The 7,592-nt window shown below is 31.7% G+C and overlaps 1 long non-coding RNA gene across 1 annotated transcript; it reads left to right on the forward strand.

Annotated features, from left to right (window-relative positions):
• Positions 387-2,351, forward strand: LOC110262947. The gene is made up of 3 exons (XR_002347959.1): positions 387-628; positions 1,453-1,454; positions 2,341-2,351. It is a non-coding gene; the product is annotated as an uncharacterized LOC110262947 (long non-coding RNA).

Raw genomic sequence — 7,592 nt, forward strand, 5'->3', positions numbered from 1 at the left:
ATTAATTTTAATATAAAATTGACAAACATAAATTATGTTGGCATAAACTCACTTCTATTCAAAATCAATTCTACAAAATCACTTTTATTCAAAATCCAGTTTCATTAACGTAAATCTAAACACACACTAAGTGGTTATCATGTATGTCTTGCATTAAATGCATTTAAATCAAGGTTCTGAAAATCGGACCGGACCGGCCGGTTCGACCGGTTTAACCGCGAACTGGCGATGCAAACAGTCCGGTCCTTATGCAGAAACTGTCCTGAAAAGAACTGGCAACGAAGGCCGAACCGGTAACTGGCCGGTTCTGCATAAACGACGCCGTTTTATTATTTAAAAAAAAAAAAGAAACCCTTAACCCGACCCGACCCGTAGAGCACCCTGCACCCCAACCACGCCCCTTTCTTCCCCCAAATCCCTAATTCTGAATCAGTGAATCATATTCATCTGTGTGAGAGAAGAGAACAGAGAAGATTGAACCCTCCACGCCCGAACCCTAGCCTGCCACCGCGCCCTCCTTCGTCGTCGCGGTCACCGGTCAACAGCGCAACCGCCGTCGCCTGGTCGTCAGCCCAAGTAACCCTCCTTCTTCGCCTGGTTCCCTGCCCAGTAGCCATCCATCTGCGTCGTCTTCATCTTCTCAACACCAGCAGGCAGTAGCCCGTCCCATCGTCTTCTTCGTCGCGCGGTGAGTAACTCGTCTCTGCTCATCTTTGTTCTTTGCCTCTGCTAACTTACTGAGAGTAAATTTATAATGATAGAAAAATCATGAAATTCGGCAACACTTAAAAGAAAGAATGAGAAAATTGGAGCAGTCTGTAGTTGAATGGAAGTGTTTAATTTTGTTCAAAGGAAATTATGCAGTAGCAGAATGGGGGGAAAGGGTACTGGGAAAGCAATAAAGCATAGTTAGAAAGAAGAAAAAAGGATCCATCTTTTTTTATAGCAGGCAGCAGATGATAATTGAAATCCATAAAAAAGCAGCTTTCTGTGTAGTTCAATTTGTGTTTGTAGTTCAATTTCTGTGTGTTGCTCAAATTTCTGTTTTGTAGCTCAAATTTGTTACTGTTTTGTACTTTGTTAATGCTGGAAACTGACTTGGTTTTGCATATTTGTTGACTGGCTGAATTTCTCAAATTTGTTATGCATAATTGTTAATGTTCATTGTGTAGATAGAATTGTTAATATTTATTGCTGTGGCTGTTTTTGATTTCATATATGTTTTATTAATTTTAGTTATGGAAGATAGTATTAATCAAGAAGCAACTGCTGATAACAATGATTCTGTGAATAATAACATGCCTGCCGATACTCCTATTCCGAATGATGCTGCTAATCCTAATTCCCGTAGTGTTAACAATAGTCAGTCACAAGGTTCTTCGAACCTTAGGGGAAAAACAGATTTAGCTTGGAAATTGATGCTAATTTATATCAAAGTGGCGGTGGTAGTAGTGGTCTTTATGCTGCATCTCTTTCTTCTGCTGATCAGGGTGGGAATGAAGGTGAAGATCATCCCACCGAAGCAGATTTACAACAAGTTCTTGCGAATTTTGATGATTGATAAACCATGATATTGGGATTTAATATTTAGATATGCTTTTATTACTATTTAACTTTTGAGTTTGAATTTTGATAAGATCATATGTATTTGGTTGATGATATTTTATGTAGTGTTTTAAATTTCGAAGATATTTTAAGATTTATATCAGACTATAATTATATTTTAGGATGTGTATTTATAATTTATTTATTATTCTACTCTAAAACGGTTTTTCCGGTTGAACCACCGGTTGAACCGGTTAGACCAGTAAACCAGTGAACCAGTGACTAGAGCAGTTTGATGACCGGTCCGGTTTTCTGAACCTTGATTTAAATTTAAAATTTGGCTAAATTAAGTGGTGGATGAAATTAAAGTAGTCAAAATTGCATTCCAACTCTTGAAAACGGACGATTTTATGTTTTTGCATCTTCTTTTCGTATCGGTTTTGCTTTTCATTCAAAATCAAGCTACATCGTGCGGAATTATCGTTTCTGTCGTGATGTGTTCAAGATTGAAGAGGCTCTTTTTTTGGCCCTGATTGTAGCCCAATCCAACCCAATGGCCCAATCTAAATAAAAGATCATGGAAGATAGAGGAGCTCTAGCAGACTAGGAGTAAATTCCCTAATCTCTTAACCTTCCCCACTTTACAGTTTATCTTTATAGTCAAAATTTTAAAATTTTACTTTTTTCAAGTCTCTCAATCTCTGACTCTCTCTGACTCTATCTCTCTATCACTCATAAGTTTGAATTTTGCGCAATCAAAATCTTCAATTTGGTGTGTCACTGACTCACTGTAAGGTTCGCTGCCGTTGTTGTCGAATTAGACTAGTGGTGGCTGGACTGTGTGAGCATCAATTTGCGATTGCGATTTGCGAGACTCTCTGGCTCTGCCTCTTTATCTCTAGTTCTCTGGCTCTACCTCTCTAGCTCTAGAATTTGGATTGCTGCTGTTCTTCTCTTCCCCTTCACTGGTAATTTAGGTATGTTAAGACCTCTTTTTTAATTTGTATCTTCTTCAATGTTCAATTTGTTGTCGTGCTTGTTTATTATTGATTATGTTGCAGGTTGAATTGCTATTGTTTATCTTTGTTGGCTTACTGATTATTGTAGATTGATTATATTGTTCAATTTAGAATATAATTTTATGCGAGTTATAGTAGGTTTTCAAATTAAGATTAATTTATCTGTTCATGTTTATTTCAAGCTATCTTTCGTATCACCGTACAAGCGACCTTTCATTTTTTACTTGAATTTTTTTTGTAAGGCATTACAAATATAAATTACAAATTGGTTAATTTTATGTCACCATATTGATGAAGTTTTGTTCTGGACCAAATTAGTGATGGCAAAATTTTTAAAGATAAACTTCTTTCAATTTTTATGAAAATAATTTAATTAATTTTAGTTTGTTCGAATTTATTTTGTCTATAATTTCAAACAACTCAATACGTTTGACTTCCAACAATCATAATTTATCATATGAATTTCTAAATCTAATGCAATCCGATATCCTAAGTATATCAGTATGTATATTATATAACTTTTGCATTGTTTATTGATTTTTTTTTTTGAGATCTGTAATCTTAATGATTTAGTAATCTAAAGATATTATTATTGTATACTATTTTTGCTTTATCTATTAAATAATCTTTGAATTCTTTTTTGTTTAGTTGGTTCATTTTAGAATGGAACATGAAACTCCTATTGTAAAAATCAAGGTTTATTTTTTTCTTAATTTCACCTCTTAGCCTATTTTAACAGTTACCACTTGATATGCCTCGATTATTTTTCAGTTAAGGATAGTTTAATCATTTTTATTTTGCGTTAAAGAATGAAGTCTAATTTAATATTTCTTTTAAACAAAGGTGTAATTCCATTAAAAAAAATTCTGCTACTAGGATAGAATTTTCTATTAACACATAAAAGACATGAGGTGTCAAATTTAAAGGCACTATGTGAATATTGATATACATGTTAAGAATTTGTAAATTGTTACTCTTTTATTCGATTACTTTTCCTGTTGTATGTATAATATTGCTAATACTAAGAATTGATGAATTATGAATTGAACTAAACTGAAATAAATAATTGAATTTTTTAGAAAAAAATTTGCTTTGCTCTATTTTGTTTTGAATTACTTAAAATGCTTTATTAATTTTTTTTGTTAAATTTCTTTTAACTGAATGGTTGAATTGTTCTTGTGACATTAAGACAATTATTGAATTTTTGTTATGTTAATTTTTTTGTTCAGATTGGATTGTTGAATTTTACTGTTGAACTTGAATGATTGTAATTGGCATTAAATATAATTTTGTAATTTTTCTTAAATTGTTAAGTTTTTTATGTGATATTGAACTAACTTATTAAATATTTGTTGTTTAATTTTTTTGAATAGAAATGGAAGCAAATCAAGCTAATGCAAGTGAAAATCCGACTAACAATCCAACTTCTCAGTCAAGAAGTACAACTGAAATTGCTAGTAAAAAAAAAGTTGTTAAGAATGCTCTTAGAAGTAGAATTGATGTAGGATGGGAGCATGGGATATCTATTGGAGAAAATAAAAAAAAAAAATACAATGCAAATATTGCCATAAGATTTTTTTAGGAGGAGTTTATAGATTGAAACACCACTTAGCGGGAACTCAAAAATGATGTTGGAGTTTGTACAACTGTTACTAATGAAGTTAAAAAGAAAATATGGGATGTCGTGAGTGGGTTGCAAGTGAATTTGATCAAGAAAATAAATATGGGTGGAGCAAGCCCAGTTGGAGCTGCTGTGAAAGGTGACACTGCTGCTGAAAAAAAAAAAGAAAAGGACAAGAATTGGAGGGCAACATATTCAAGAAAACACGCATTAGTACTCAATCAACAATCAACAATATATTTAAGAAGAATTTGAGGGAGGAAGTATGTTTAGAGATTAGTACTTTTTCTACAATAATGGTATCCCCTTCAACGTATCAAGGAGCAAGGAATACACCAGAATATTTGAGAAAGCTATAAGATATGGAATATGATTCAAGCCACCCTCCTACCATGCATTAAGGGTTCCTCTTTTGAAGAAACACGTGAAACTTATTCAACAATCACTAGAGAAACATAGAACATATTGGAAGTAAGTTGGTTGTACAATAATAACTGACGGTTGGACAGATTAGAGAAGACGGGCCATTCTGAATATTTTGGTTAATAGTCATAAATGGACTTTGTTTTTAAAATCTATTGATGCCTCTCATATTACTAAAACAGCTGACAAAATTTTAAAATGATAGACTATGTGGTTGAAGAGATTGGTGAAGAAAATATAATTCAAGTTGTCACCGACAATGCGGTTAATTATAAAGCTGCAGGAGAAATGCTAATAAAAAATAGAAAAAAGTTATCTTGGATGCCTTGCGCAGCACATTGCATTGACTTAATGTTAGAAGACTTGGAGAAAAAAGAAACACTTCACAAGGATATGATTTATAGAGGTAAAAATATTACTACTTACATATATGTTAAGACTGCTCTCATTTCACTACTACCATCTACACCAAAGGAAAAGATTTGGTGAGGTCGGGTATGACCCATTTTACAACTTTCTATCTTACTTTGGGATGCCTCAATGACAACAAAGATTCTTTAATAGAATGTTTCTTTCTGATCAATGGACTTCTAGTAAGTTTGCAAAGATAAAAGATGGAAAAATAATTGTACGTGTGGGGTTGGATAAGATGTTTTGAAAAGAGGTGGTGATTTACTTGAGCGCTGCCCACCCTCTTCTTCATGTGCTTTGTATGGTGGATTCAGAAGAAAAGTCGGCAATGGAATTTATTTATGAAGAAATAAAAATGCAAAGGAGAAAATACGAGATGCATTTCAAGGAGTTGAGATAAGGTAAATTGCTTAACTATTTTTTTATTTTATTAATGCATGAATAATATTCTTTATTTTATAAATAATTTATTAATTTTCCTATGTTTTAGTTACATACCTATTTGAGATATTATTAATGCAAGATGGGGCAACCAATTTCATAGGCCATTGCATGTTGCAGGCTATTATTTGAATCCTAAAATTCATTATAGTTCTGGTAGTTGCTTATGAGTTGAAGAAGCAGTTTTATGCTTGTATGAAAAGGATGACAGAAAATTCAGATATAATTATTAAGATGGATGTTCAATTTGAAGATTTTAAGACTCAAAAAGACTTTTTTGGTAGTAAAGTAGTTCAGAATTCAATTTCTACTAAAATTCCAGCTCAATTGTGGGATTCTTATGGGGATCAGCATCCAAAACGTCAACAATTTGTAATTCGTGTCTTGAATTTGACATGTAGTTCATCTGAATGTGAACACAATTAGAGCGCCTTGGAGATGGTTAATATTTACATATAATTTGTATTTTTTTCTATAAATTTGGTTTTTAGTTCTTTAATTTCTATCTTATTGTTTGACTAATGTCTTTTATATACTTTTGAAAGGTTCATACAAAAAGGAGAAATCGTTTGAAGGCTAAATCTATGAATGATGTTGTGTTTGTGATGACAAACTCAAGATTGGCAAAAAATAACAAATTAGAAAAAGTCCTGATTATGACTATAGGCTTGATGAGTTAGACTCTGATGAAGAGTGGATTGTTGCTGATGAGGATGGAGAAGAAGAAGATTTTGGATGCTCTAATTCCATATCCTGATTTGAATGATGGAGAAAATGGTAATAAAGTTGTTGGTACTTCTAAGGATCCTTTAGCAATTCCTTATCCTGATGATGATGAGTTTGAAGAACTTCTCTAAGGACCTCCTGCTCCTGCTCCTGCTCCTGAAAATGAAGATGATAATGTGAAAGCTTGTAAAATTCGTGAAGATTTTATGATTAATGAAGAATAGAATGATTATTAAATAATTTATTTAGACTTTAGTTAATTAGTTGTTTATTGCTACTAGTTTGGTTAGTTCATTTGTTATTCGAATTTATTTTGGTGTCGTATAAATTTGTGAGTTATGAATTTGTGTTTTGATTTGTGAGTTGAACTGTGAATTTATGTTATGAGTTGTGACTTTTAACTTGTTATGGTATATATTAGTTATAGTTTTTTAAGTAATTTGGTTTATTTGAGATTTATTTTATTATTTGTGAAATTTATTTTTGCTATCAAAATTTTTATAATTTTTATATTTTACGAGTCACGTTTATGTTCCATCTTACGATTCAACGAATTACGATTCTGAACTAGGTTAACAAGTCGAGATAAAAATTATGAGTTCACTACCTTGGATGGAACCCTTAAATATTGTGTATATAAATATGGTGTAGGTGAATTTGTAATGCTTAAGAATGGGAGCTATCCAATCTATTTGACAAAAAAAATAATGTTAAGAAAATTTGATATATTTAATTAAAAAAAATTAGAAGACCATCAAAATTTATTATTTTTTACTATCACTTATCCATTAATGACTAAAAGTAGGGTTGCACATGGATTGGATTAGATTGGATATGGCTTAAAATTCTATCCAATCCGAATTACACTCATCGGATCGGATCGAATACGATATTCGAATTTTTTAAGGTCGGATCTGCTGCGGATCGGATCAAATCAGATATCGGGTATATCCACATAATTTAAAAAACTATTTTAAGGCCATATTTTTATAAAAGAGATGTCCAAAATATCTATTTTTTTACCTTTATAAGCCTATTTACTCTTAATATTATCAATAAAAGTTCTTTTAAATAAAAAAAAAAAAAAAAATAACACAAGATCTAAGTTTAATTATTTTAAGTTAGAGTACAACATAAAAAATTAAAAACAAGATAACATAAAATTCATGACAATACTTGGTGAAATAACACACTAAATCAGCAATTTAACATACTAAAACAGCAACTCAGCAATTCTTATCATACTAAATCATACTAAAACAGCAACTCAGCATACTAAAACACACTAAAAGAGCAACTCAGCAAGTTCCAATTGACATATCTCTTCCAATTGGCACTATATCAGTAACCATTCATTCCTATTAAGAAATATCAAGTGAGAAAAATTAGTAAAACATGTTAGAATA

Source organism: Arachis ipaensis, chromosome B05 (assembly GCF_000816755.2).
Source record: "Arachis ipaensis cultivar K30076 chromosome B05, Araip1.1, whole genome shotgun sequence".
Taxonomy (NCBI): Eukaryota; Viridiplantae; Streptophyta; class Magnoliopsida; order Fabales; family Fabaceae; genus Arachis; species Arachis ipaensis.